Source organism: Ovis canadensis, chromosome X (assembly GCF_042477335.2).
Source record: "Ovis canadensis isolate MfBH-ARS-UI-01 breed Bighorn chromosome X, ARS-UI_OviCan_v2, whole genome shotgun sequence".
Lineage (NCBI taxonomy): Eukaryota > Metazoa > Chordata > Mammalia > Artiodactyla > Bovidae > Ovis > Ovis canadensis.
The window spans coordinates 9,223,288-9,236,829 of record NC_091727.1 but is presented as its reverse complement, the minus strand read 5'-3'; the positions used below and the strand labels follow the sequence as shown (position 1 = coordinate 9,236,829).

The window sequence follows — 13,542 nt, the reverse complement described above, 5'->3', positions numbered from 1 at the left end:
CACCCTTTCTCCCCAGCCCACTGCCAACCATTACCCCGATTTCTGTAACTAATTGCCCCTGGCAAAAGAGGTCAGGTTTCCCAAGCTGAACACTGAAAATATTTTAAGAAAAATAGGGGCTTCCCTGGTGCCTCAGTGGTAAAGAATATGCCTGCCAATGCAGGAGACACAGGTTTGATCCCTGATCCTGGAAGATCCCACCTGCTACAGGGCAACTAAGCCTGTGCACCACACCTACTAAGCCTGTGCTCTAAAGCCCAGGAACCATGACTAATACAGCCTGTATGCCTAGAGTCTGTGCTCTACAAGAGGAGCAACTGAAATGAGAAGCCGGCACACCACAACTAGAGAAAGCCCATGCAACAACGAAGACTCTGCACAGCCAAAAATAAATAAATAAAATAATTTAAAAAAGAAAAACACTATTACTTTACCATGGAACCCTTTGTGGTAGAACAAGGAAAATACTCATCAAGGACATAAGGAGAACACAACACCAGGGAAAGCAGATGTTGGGGTTCTGGTTTCCTTTGGCTGACCCGTGTTCAGATCCCTTCAGGTCCTTGAAAGTGAAAGTGAAAGTGAAGTCACTCAGTCATGTCCAACTCTTCGCGACCCCATGGACTGTAGCCTACCAGGCTCCTCCATCCACGGGATTTTCCAAGCAAGAATACTGGAGCGGGCTGCCATTTCCTTCTCCAAGAGATTTTCCCAACCCAGGGATTGAACCTGGGTCTCCTGCATTGTAGGCAGATGCTTTACCGTCTGAGCTATTAGGGAAGCTCGGGTCCTTGAGCCAATGGTAAAGTCTAGAGAACCAGAATGTTTCTGTTGCCCATTAGTCAGAGTTGGAGCTTAATGGGGAACAGAAGTTAAACAGAATCTGAGCCGAGCTGACCAAGTGATAGAGCTTCCCATGTGGGCTAGCAGTAAAGAACCCACCTGCCAATGCAGGAGACATAAGAGACAGGGGTTCGATCCCTGGGTGGGGAAGATCCCCTTGAGAAGGAAATGACAACCCACCCTAGTATTCTTGCCTGGGGAATTCCATGGACAGAGGAGCCTGGCAGGCTACAGTCAGTGGGGTCACAAAGACATGACTAAAGCAACTTAGCACACTTGCATGCAGAAGCAACTTAGCATGCATGCACGCTCAACTAGTGGGAAGCCCAGTGGGACCTCAGCTGCACCTGTGTTTAGTTCTTCCAAATACTGAGTGTACTCTCAGCCATGAGCTAAATACCAACTGTGCTCCCAGCTCATGGTAAGAGGGGCATGGAAGGCTCCAGTCTTCCCTCCAGAGCAACAAAGGCAATTACGAGCAACACCATGAACCCAGGCGAATTTGACTGGAAGCACTTATGAAGATATCTATTCATCTCCATGAACCTCTTGCATTATGAAGGGGAAAAAGAGAAATGGGTCATGGCAAGTTGGATGGTGATTCTAACTGAGGCTGCTGTACTAGATGCAGTCTCTTTACTGAGAAAACTCAAAATCCTACAGCAGCACCTTCATGTAGCTGCTGACTACCTCTTAGACCATCAGGGTAGCCCAGACATGGCTCCTTGTGGCATGTTCCAGTCTGTTGTCTGTCTAAGGGACACAGCTCCAATACCAGCGAGCACACCAGGAACTGCTCTTCATTCTTTCTTAAAGGTCCAAGTTATGATCTATGGTCACTTCCTTCCAGCCTGAAAAACTGCTGTTAGTATTTCTCATAGTGCAGGGCTGCTAGCAATGAATTTGATCAGTTCTGAAAATCTTTCTAGTTCTTCATTTGTGAACCTGAGACCCCTGAATAATTTTTTTTTGTCATTGTAGTTATTTCCACTATAATCAGTACCAACTTGTGTCGCCTTAAATAAATTTCAGTCATAAAAAGTGAGTAAACAGACTTAAAGGACAGACTTGTGGTTGCCAGTGGGGAGGGGCTGCGGGAGGGATGGATTGGGAGTTTGGGGTTCAGTTCAGTTCATTTGCTCAGTCATGTCCGATTCTTTGTAACCCCATGGTCTGCAGCACATCAGGTCTCCCTGTCCATCATCAAATCCTGGAGTTTACCCAAACTCCTGTCCATCGACTCAGTGATGCCATCCCACCATCTCATCCTCTGTTGTCCCCTTCTCCTCCTTCCCTCAATCTTTCCCAGCATCAGAGTCTTTTCCAATGAGTCAACTCTTCGCATGACGTGTCTAAAGTACTGGAGCTTCAGCTTTAGCATCATTCCTTCCAAAGAAATCCCAGAGTTGATCTCCTTCAGAATGGACTGGTTGGATCTCCTTGCAGTCCAAGGGACTCTCAAGAGTCTTCTCCAACACCACAGTTCAAAACCATCAGTGCTTCGGTGCTCAGCTTTCTTCACAGTCCAACTCTCACATCCATACACGACCACTGGAAAAACCATAGCCTTGACTAGACGGACCTTTGTTGGCAAAGTAATGTCCCTGCTTTTCAATATGCTATCTAGATTGGTCATAACTTTACTTCCAAGGACCAAGCATCTTTTAATTTCATGGCTGCAATCACCATCTGCAGTGATTTTCGAGCCCAAAAAAATAAAGTCTGACACTGTTTCCACTGTTTCCCCATCTATTTCCCATGAAGTGATGAGACCGGATGCCGTGATCTTTGTTTTCTGAATGTTGAGCTTTAAGCCAACTTTTCCACTCTCCTCTTTCATTTTCATCAAGAGGCTTTTTAGTTCTTCTTCACTTTCTGCCATAAGGGTGGTGTCATCTGCATATCTGAGGTTACTGATATTTCTCCTGGCAATCTTGATTCCAGCTCGTGCTTCTTCCAGCCCAGCGTCTCTCATGATGTACTCTGCATATAAGTTAAATAAGCAGGGTGACAATATACAGCTTTGACGTATTCGTTTCCCTATTTGGAACCAGTCTGTTGTTCCATGTCCAGTTCTAACTGTTGCTTCTTGACCTGCACAGATTTCTCAGGAGGCAGGTCAGGTGGTCTGGTGTTCCCATCTCTTTTAGAATTTTCCACAGTTTATTGTGATCTACACAGTCAAAGGCTTTGGCATAGTCAATAAAGCAGAAATAGATGTTTTTCTGGAACTCTCTTGGTTTTTTGATGATCCAGCAGATGTTGGAAATTTGATCTCTGGTTCTTCTGCCTTTTCTAAAACCAGCTTGAACATCAGGAAGTTCACGGTTCATGTATTGCTGAAGCCTGGCTTGGAGAATTTTGATCGTTACTTTACTAGGTTTGCTGGAGCAGCCATGAAGAGATACTCCACGTCCAAGGTAAGAGAAACCCCATTAAGATGGTAGGCACTGAGAGAGGGCATAAGAGGGCAGACAGACTGAAACTACAATCACAGAAAACTAGCCAATCTGATCACATGGACCACAGACTTGTCTAACTCAAGAAAACTAAGCCATACCATGTAAGGCCACCCAAGACAGACGGGTCATGGTGGAGAGTTCTGACAAAATGTGGTCCATTGAGAAAGGGAATGGCAAACCACTTCAGTATTCTTGCTTTGAGAATCCCATGAACAGTTTGGGACTAGCAGAGGCAAACTATTATATATAGGATGGATAAACAACAAGGTGCTACTATATAGCATGAGGAACTATGCTCAATATCCTATGACAAACCATAATGGAAAAGAATATGAAAAAGAATATATAGGTATTTCCCTGGTGGTCCAGTGGCTAAGACTCTGTGCTCTCAATGCAGGGGCCCTGGGTTCGATTCCTGATTGGCGAACTAGATACCACATGTCACAACTAAATTTCCCGAGTGCCACAACTAAGACCTGGTGCAGCCAAATAAATAAAAATAAATATTTTTTTAAAAAAAAGAATGTATAGATATATATAACTGAGTCACTTTGCTGAATAGCAGAAATTAATACTATGAACACTTCAATTTTTAAAAAGTGAGTCAAAGAAAAATATTTAATACAAATTCAGGTAGGACAGGGACATGGCACAAATCTGACCCTTGTAGGAAATCACTGGTGTTTGGGAAACACATTCTCATCAGTCAAGTGTTCCAAATGAAGGAATCGTGTTATCTGGGGGCAGAAACTGTGAGCAATGCCTGCAAAGTTCCAGACAAAAGCTGACTGTCTAGTCTGGGTGACCCCACATAGGTGGAGGTCTAGAAACCAGAACCATAGAAGTGATGAGCTCTCAAAAGACACAGCCAATCTTTTTGCTTTATGGAGGAAAAATTGTTTTAAGTGACTTATTCAAAGTCACCAAGTTAGCAATTACTGGTGTTAAAACTGGAGCCTCCTGCCAGTTCGCCCCTGGCCATCTCCTCTCAAGAGCCCATCCTTTCAGCTCCTGTTCAGCCTTCTAGACAAAGACTTGCTACATCTCCATTTGTCTGAGAGACACAGCTAGCAAACCAACTCCCCAACCAGGTGAGGGAGCCAGCGTGTCCAATGTATGTACACGGCTATAACATTAAGGAAGCAGGAGGTGAAAAGATACGTGCATGGTTTGTGAGCTCATAAGATTCATCAGCCCAAGAACAATGACTAGTTTTGAAACAATGAGCTTATAGATTACATTTGCCCAGAGAAAATCACTTTTAACAAGGATGACCTAAGAATCACGTACATAGATTTCTTTAATTTTTTTTAATGTGTCTGAGTTTTTTAATGTCACATTTGTCAGTTTTTGATGATTCATTTCTTATGGCAACCTATAGGCCAAAAAAAGAGGAAATCGGTTTACAGGACAGATTTTCACGTACTCTGGGTTAAAACAAACTCCATGGATGAGAGACCAGTGGACTCAACATCATTAAATATTTTCGTCTCTGAAACTGAGACCCAAACAGTGACCTGGAACACAGCCTACAGAGAGAGAAAGACCTTTTCAGTGGTGAATGGCTGTGCCCAGCTCAGCTTGGGGAGAGCCAGGGTGGAATGACCTTTCCTATACTGAGAAGGTCAGGCAGTCTCAGTCAGGCAACCTGCAGCTTATCATGAATAAATTGTGCCAAACAGATAATGTATTCCAAGCTCGTGCCTGCCTTGAGGAATACATCCGCCTCCACAGCTGCTGTTAGAAGATGTTAATATTTCTTCCATTTTAGAGGCGGCATCATGATGAGCAGAACACACTCATTAGATGTGGTCAGAAACCAACAGATGCTAACATGTATCACTTGGCAGCTGTCCATACCAGGAACTCGATGGTGCTATTTCCCATAAGTAAAAGAATGGGGCACTTAGTGCCTGGCAAGTGAGAACCTATTACACGGAATTTATGAAATGATAATTCTGTGTATCACAAGAATATGATGACTCATTATTTTCCTACCAAGGAAAAAAGCAAGTTCTTCCTTCTTTGCGGTTTCCACTGAGCATATTTTTGATTGCAAGATCAACCAAGGAGGCTGTTGTCCTTTTTATCACCTACAGACATGTCTCACTTTACTCAACACGCAGAGTCCAGGAAAACTGTGGCTGTCTTACACTGCTGAATATAGAGGCATGTTTTTCTTAACTGAAGTACAGTTGATTTACAATATTGTGTTTCAGGTGTACAGCAAAGTGTTCAGTTATATAAATATAGGTACTCTTTTTTCAGTCTTTTTCCTTGTAAGTTATTTTAAAATATTGAATATAATTCCCTGTGCTATACAGTAGGTCTTTATGGGTTACCTATTCTATTTTTTAATTTTTTGGCAACCCATGCCCCCTGCATTGGAAGTATGGAGCCTTAGCCACTGGACCAGCAGGGAAGTCCCAGTTACCTATTTTATATATAGTAGTGTATTTCTGTTAATCCCAAACTCCTAATTTATCCCTTCCTGCTCCCTGTCCTCTTTGGTAACCATAAGTTTGTTTTCTATGCCAGCAAGTTTATTTCTGTTTTGTAAATAAGTTCATTTGCATCATTTTTTTTTTTAGATTTCACATATAAGTGATAACATCAGATATTTGTCTTTCTTTGACTTACTTCACTTAGTATGATAATCTCTAGGTTTATCCATGTTGCTGCAAATGGTATTATTTCAATCTTTTCATAGCTGAATAATATTCCATTATATATATATATACATCTCACATACATATACATATACCTTATATACCATATATATACATATGTACGTGTATATACATCTTCTTTATCTGTTCATCTGTGGATGGACATTTAGTTTGCTTCCATGTCTTTGTTACTGTAAATAGTGTTGCAATGAACACTGGGGTATATGCATCTTTTCAAATTAGTTTTCTCCGGATATATGGAGGCATATATTAAACCCTCAATGAGAGTGAACAATTTGACTGACAGTGGTGCTGAGTGATTGTCTACTTCATTGCCAAGTCCTTGTTCTTTCACACGGCTTACAGTAATGTTTCAGAGATGGCTCCCATTTTTCATGGGCAGCTTCAAACTTTTTGGAAGGCAGAATTGAAAACCGAAAAAAAGGCATTCATTAATTCATTTTTGATCCCATACAGAAATGAAGATTCTTCACAAAAACATGACAAGTCACAACCAATTTTTTTAGTTCTACAATTTTAAAAACTTTTCTATAGTAAACATTGTGCTATCTGAACATGTAGAAGGGCAGAGGTTGGTAAAACCTTCCAATTAACTGGGCATTAAAATTCCCTGTGTGTGTTTGCAAAGAACTAGGATGATCTCTAGAGGGTTAGGGTCTGGGGCAAGTAACAGGAGATAACTGAGTCCTCTAGTACTGAAATATATTTCCTCAGGCGAAACTGGGTTAAAATGAACTTCAAAGCTTCCTCAGATCAAGAGAAACCAGAGCTTAAGAGTCAGGATCAGAAGAGATAAAATTGTGATTAAAATAAGAGAAGTCATCACAAGGTAGGAAAAGTCACAAAGGGCAGGATACAGTTATTTGTTTGCAAATGATTATTATGCTTCTTATTATTGTACCAAAGGACAGGGACTCCACAAGGAAATGGAAGCTACTGCACATTTCAAAAATATCACAAAATAACCATGGCTATGGACACGCATGTGCGAGATGAATGGTCTGTAATTAAGCACAAAAAAGCCTGGGGGCTCCCAGATGGCTTCAAGAGCCTAAGCATGCAAACCTTATTTTAAAATATTTGTATCCTTAAAAGAGATAAAAATGTACCTATGCATGTATGTAGATGAATATATACACTTCTGATGCTGTGAGTTACAAAATCCTTATGCAAATCTGAGTTTAGATTCGTTATTCTAAAGTCACACGTGGTTCTCCTCAGAGTCCTTGGATCATATATGAGCAGCTCCTCTTAAAAATATATCATATATCCACTTTTCTGTCCTCTGATTACAACCACTTCAGAATCTAAGTTCTAAGAGAGAAAACTGAGTTAAAGGGCATTGTGAAGCTCATGATCACATCATTACAAGATGATAATCAAGTTACTCACCTTTGTACCTGGGGCTGGAGATAGGACGTGAGGCAGATGGCTTCTTCCAACTGCATTAGGAGACAGTTTCTTTTTCCTGAAGCAGAATCCTGTAAGTACAAAAACAGTCCACTGGTGGATTTTGAAGGTGGCAAGTATATTTCCTAACAAGAAATGCAACTATAAATTCTCCTGAACTGATTGAGGTTTGAATAACTAAATTCTAAAAAGCACATCCAAGTCACAAACACCAAGATAACAGAGATATTTTGTTTTACTTGAAAATGTACCACCAGCCCCCTGAACAGTGCTTGATATACTGGGGAAGTGCAGCACATGGGTGGGTCAGTTCAGTTCAGTTGCTCAGTCGCGTCTGACTCTTTGCAACCCCATGAATTGCAGCACTCCAGGCCTCCCTGTCCATCACAAACTCCCAGAGTTCACTCAGACTCATGTCCATCGAGTCGGTGATGTCATCCAGCCATTTCATCCTCTGTAGTCCCCTTTTCCTCCTGCCCCCAATCCCTCCCAGCATCAGAGTCTTTTCCAATGAGTCAACTCTTTGCATGGGGTGGCCAAAGTACTGGAGTTTCAGCTTTAGCATCATTCCTTTCAAAGAACACCCAGGGCTGATCTCCTTCAGAATGGACTGGTTGGCTCTCCTTGCAGTCCAGGGGACTCTCAAGAGTCTTCTCCAACACCACAGTTCAAAAGCATCAATTCTTCGGTGCTCAGCTTTCTTCACAGTCCAACTCTCATATCCATACATGACCACTGGAAAAACCATAGCCTTGACTAGATGGACCTTTGTTGACAAAGTAATGTCTCTGCTTTTCAATATGCTATCTAGGTTGGTCATAACTTTTCTTCCAAGGAGTAAGCGTCTTTTAATTTCATGGCTGCAGTCACCATCTGCAGTGATTTTGGAGCCCAAAAAAATAACATCTAACATTGTTTCCACTGTTTCCCCATCTATTTCCCATGAAACGATGGGACCAGATGCCATGATCTTCGTTTTCTGAATGTTGGGTAGGTAGATGGATCGATAGATAGGTAGATGGATTGATTGATGGGTGAAAGGAAGCAAGGAAATTCTGAGTACAGCACCCTCAGTCCTTGTAGAAGTTCCAATCAGCTCTCTAAAAAATAGTGGACTTCCCAGGTGGCGCAGTGGTAAAGAATCCACCTACCAATGCAGGAGACATAAGAGATGCGAGTTCGATCCCTGGGGCAACCCACTCCACTATTTTTGCCTGAAAATTTCCATGGACAGAGGGAGGGTAGCAGGCTACAGTGCATGGAGTCGCAAAGAGTTGGACATGACTGAGCACACAGCACATACAAACAAAATAGTAGCTAGAAGTTATCATACAACTCTATAGCATATTCTTTGGAGCTTGTGGAAAATATCTATTTAACAGTATTAAAATGGATACACCTGTCTTTCCATAGCATGGCTCATCTCATCTCGGGTAAACCTTTTATTATCTTCATGAAGTCCAGGTTAAAGAATCCCTCTTGCTTTGTTGTAAATCCATATATACATTGAACAAGTTCTCCCTGGCTATTAAAGTCAAGATAACTATACCCAAGCACGGGGGGAGACAGGTGAGAAACAGCCCTTGTGTATTTTATCTCCATCAGGTTTATTTCTTCCCAGATGTGCTCCATTTCACATCTGCTTTTCCTAGTTCAAGGTGATCTCTGCTGTTATTTGTCCCTAGAGGTCACTGTCCTGTCTACAGTGAGTGCTAAATCATGACTCTAGAAAAGGACCCTGAGAACAATAAAGAGTGTTTCAAATGCAACTTGATTGATCTTTATCCTCACATAGTGCTTTCTGGCCTAATGATAAGGAACTTCTTTCTCCTATTGAGTGGCAACTGAATTCTTTTTTTTGTAAAAAAGAGTGGAGCATTTATTGATTTACTGCAACCATCTAGATGCACTAAAGCTTTCTTCACTTAGACGCTTCCTTTGACCTTTGGGTGAGACATGAGGGGTAAGGCAAGTGCTCATCCTCATCACATTCTTATCCTCTGAAAGGATGAGGCCCCCTCCAAGCCCAGCATTAACTCAGTCAATAAACATTTGAAGCTTGCTTGAAGCCTGCAAGCTTGCAGAAGCACTCTTCTTTGCCCAGACAATGATCACCCCTGGAAAAGCCCATGGCCTAAGCTAGGGAACAGAGAGGTACGTGAGAATTACTTTCATTTAAAACCCTTCTGTTGAAGAAATATTTGCCAAGGCTCAAGTATGATTATGGGAAAGTGGCCACTGTATGCCTCTGACCATGACAGCCTTTCTCAGACCTCTTTGTAAGCCAGGTTTCCACCTTCATGGCTTAACAATGAAAATCCAATGGGAGACTTCACAAGCTTTTCCTTAACCAGTCAGAACCTCACATGTAGAGTCCCTCCTGTTCCAGTTATCTGCCACTGTGTAACAGGCCACTCCAAACTTTGTGGCTTAAACTAGCAATTTTTGAACAAATCTGAGCTGACTAGGCTCAGCTGGTGGTTCTTCTGGCCTTGGCTGGAGTCTCTCACTCAGCTTATTTAGCAGGGTCTGAGTTAGCTGGGTCACAAAGCCTTTACTCACATTTGGTGCCTTAGCTGGCTCTCCACATGGTTGCCTTGGGCTTGCTCACAGCATGGGGGTGGTCTCAGGATAGTCAGATTTCTCAAATGGCAGCTGGTTTCCCAAAGGGTGGATAATAAAGGTGCCATTCCTTTTAAGGCTGGGACTCAGAACTCCTAGAATGTCATATCCTTGACATTCCATTGGGGAAAGCAAGTCCCAATGCCACAGTTCAGATACCAGGGAAGAGTGGAAGTTCCACCAGGGTGGAAATAGACTCCACCCTTGGTGTGGAACAGCATGTGTGTATAGGGAGGATGGGAACTGATGGTGCCCATCTTTGGAGAGTTTCTTCCCCACTTATTCAGAGGAAATAAATCCACCATTTTGCCTAAGGCTCTCAAGTTACACCACTGACAGTAAATTTCAGTCCTATGTGACAGGTGACATCAGAGGTGTAAATTTTGTTATTATGTTGTCAGGACAGAGGAAATAATCAACAGTGATTTGGAAGGATGCATCTGGAAATTCTTCACAAAGGTAGAAACCCTCCATGGTACTCCTCCAACCCTTGCACTTTAGCAGAGGAGTTTAAGACTCTTGAGAGTTCCTTGGACTGCAAGGAGATCCAACCAGTCCATTCTGAAGGAGATCAAACCCTGGGATTTCTTTGGAAGGAATGATGCTAAAGCTGAAACTCCAGTACTTTAGCCACCTCATGCGAACAGTTGACTCATTGGAAAAGACTTTGATGCTGGGAGGGATTGGGGGCAGGAGGAGAAGGGGACGACCGAGGATGAGATGGCTGGATGACATCACTGACTCGATGGACCCAAGTCGGAGTGAACTCTTGGAGTTGGTGATGGACAGAGAGGCCTGGCGTGCTGCGATTCATGGGGTTGCAAAGAGTCGGACACGACTGAGCAACTGAACAGAACTTAACTGAACTGAAAGGGCTGCATACAGTGAACATTTCTTAGGGAAGAATAAACTGTGACTGGTCTGTATTGTATTAATACAAGAGGTTTGCATTAGTTAGGTAGGCTAACTACCACAGTGAACAACTCCCAGATCTTGGTGGTCTCACATTAATTTAAAGGTTTATTTCTCAGGCATATCATAGTTCAGTGCAGCCCATCAGGCAGGCTTTGCTCTACACAGTTATTCTAGGGCCCAAGTTCCTTCCATCTAATGGTGCTAACATCCCTGGGGATCTTAAAGCCTCCCATTAGAAGCTCTCTGTTAGATCATCCCTCAGGGAAAGAGAAAGCATAGGAAATAACAAGGAAACTAGATGGGCCAGGCCCAGAGATGGCTTACAACATTTCATCTAACTCCAAGGAAATCTGGGAAATGCTGTCAAGCTCATGCCTTAGAAAGAAAGGAAAACAATTTGGAGATCAACTAGTCGAACTCTGCCACAAACTCTTACTCACCCATCCCTACCTTTATAAATTGTACATAACTCCCATTATTGAAAAAAAATGCTATATTTGCATTTAATGCCTATTAGCAGCCATTTGAGAAAACTGATATGTGATATAATTCTGAAGAAATACCTAAGCAGTGTTCTTCTAAAGAGCTTTAACACTCTAAGCTCTGGAAGGTATAAGAGAAACTCCATTTCCTTTCCCAATGTCAACTGAAATAAAGGTCAAAAGAATAAATATATGGAAGTCCAACAAGTTTCTGATTTTCTATGATTATTAGTTTGCTCTACTTTTGAAACATCTAATTTCTGGCCACTCTTGATGGTGTGTGTGTTACCAGTATCCTAACCCACACACTGTCTGCCTATCAGACAGTCAATTCTAGCCCAGTACCTAAAGAATGAAAGACAGAAGGGACATGAATACAGAAACCTCAGGCAAAAGCATGATTTTCCACAGTCCCCTCCATCCCTGCCCCACCAGAGACACTCCTCAACACTACTTTCACACCAACTCTGATCCATCTTATAAATAACTTAATATCCCTGAAGAAGCAATGTTCTACACGGACAAACTACATAGGGCTCCTGGGTAGTTTGAAAGAAGACATTATTTGAGTAGAAAACTTGGGTTTGTATTTGCCAGTTCATTTTTGTTTACTTTGAGTCCTAAAGGAGTTTAACTAGGTTTTTCCACCTAACCTATTTTGATTCTTCAGATACCTGAGGTTGAGATCACTATACTTCAAATATATTTATCATCAATTCACAGACAATACCATGTATATTTTTATAAGGAGGTGGAAATGAAGTTTAGTCAGTATAGGATTGGCTGTGCTGCGGTAATAAATATTTCAAAGGCTTAGCACAATGTAAGTTTACTTCTCACTTACGTGAAGTCCAGAGCAAGTTGGCCAGAGCTCACTCCCATGTGGTGACACAGGTATCTGTTTCCTCCATGCTGCCAATCATAATCTGTGAATTCCAGGGTTGCCATGCTTGGGAAAGAGAGGGATGTGGCACTTACGGGCCAACTCTTCATTTCCTTGGTCCTTCAGTGACACATGGCTTTTTCATACTCAGTTCACTCACTAGAAGTTGTCAGATGGCCCCCTTTTTACAGAAGCCTGAGAAATATTGGGGAACACATAGTAACTTTGATGACTAACCATCTTTGCCATATAAGAGGGATAAAATTAGTTCTGAAAAGTTAAACATATTTTGGATGCAATTAAGAATCAGGAACATGTGTATAAATGGGTGACTGAAGAGTCTGAGAGATACCCAGAGCTCCATGAAGACCCTGAGGCCCTGAAAAATCACTGGCTAATCTGGAGATTAAAAGGCCTTGGTGCTTCTGGTCACTGGCAGTATGTCAAATTTTCCTTCACCTGGGAAAAGAAGAGATACCTAAAATTGATGCTTTTGTCAATAAGGCAAGGTTTTGCCAGACTCTTGTTTCAACCCCAAATATAATTTAGACATGCTGCAAAAAGAGAAGAGAATTACAGATACAAGTATAAATTCCTGAGCTAGAACTTCCTCTTCCAAAGTTGGGACTTGCTATCTTAAAGATCCTATGAGAGCAAACCTTCCAACGAGAAGAGTCAACCGAAAGCAGAAAACATCAGTTCTCATCATTTCTGCCCCAAGATGAATTAAAGTCACTGGGCATGGCTCCATTTGCCCCATCCACAATCTTGGGATGAGCACACCCAGCTCCAACATTTGAAAGATAAAGAAACTTGCACTGATATAAGGCTAAAACACCACATGTGGTTAATAAATGATTATTACTTGATGTTGTCATGGAAAAAAGAAATGAGAGAAAAACACTTCTTTTTCTTTGTTTACCTCTTTCTGTTTTGAAATGTCCATCCCAACACTTCCAAAAACCATTGAGCTAATTAGGACTAGTAAGAGTTTGCCCCTGATCCCAGTAAGATCAGAATTATACCAGCCTCAACTTAGAGAGGCAGGTCTAGAAGGTGATTGTAAACTATTCCACTGTGTTATATTCTTTTTACATCGGTTGGATCATAGAAAAAGCAAGAGAATTCTAGAAAAAACATCTACTTCTGCTTCATTGACTACACCAAAGCTTTTGACTGTGTAGATCACAACAAACTGTGGAAAATTCTGAAAGAGATGGGAATACCAGACCACT

General features: G+C 41.9%; 1 non-coding gene across 1 annotated transcript; it reads right to left on the bottom strand.

Moving 5' to 3' along the window:
- Nucleotides 1-708: 708 nt before the first annotated feature.
- TRNAC-ACA (transfer RNA cysteine (anticodon ACA)) lies at nucleotides 709-780 on the bottom strand. Its single transcript has one exon. It is a non-coding gene; the product is annotated as a tRNA-Cys (tRNA).
- Nucleotides 781-13,542: the final 12,762 nt, after the last annotated feature.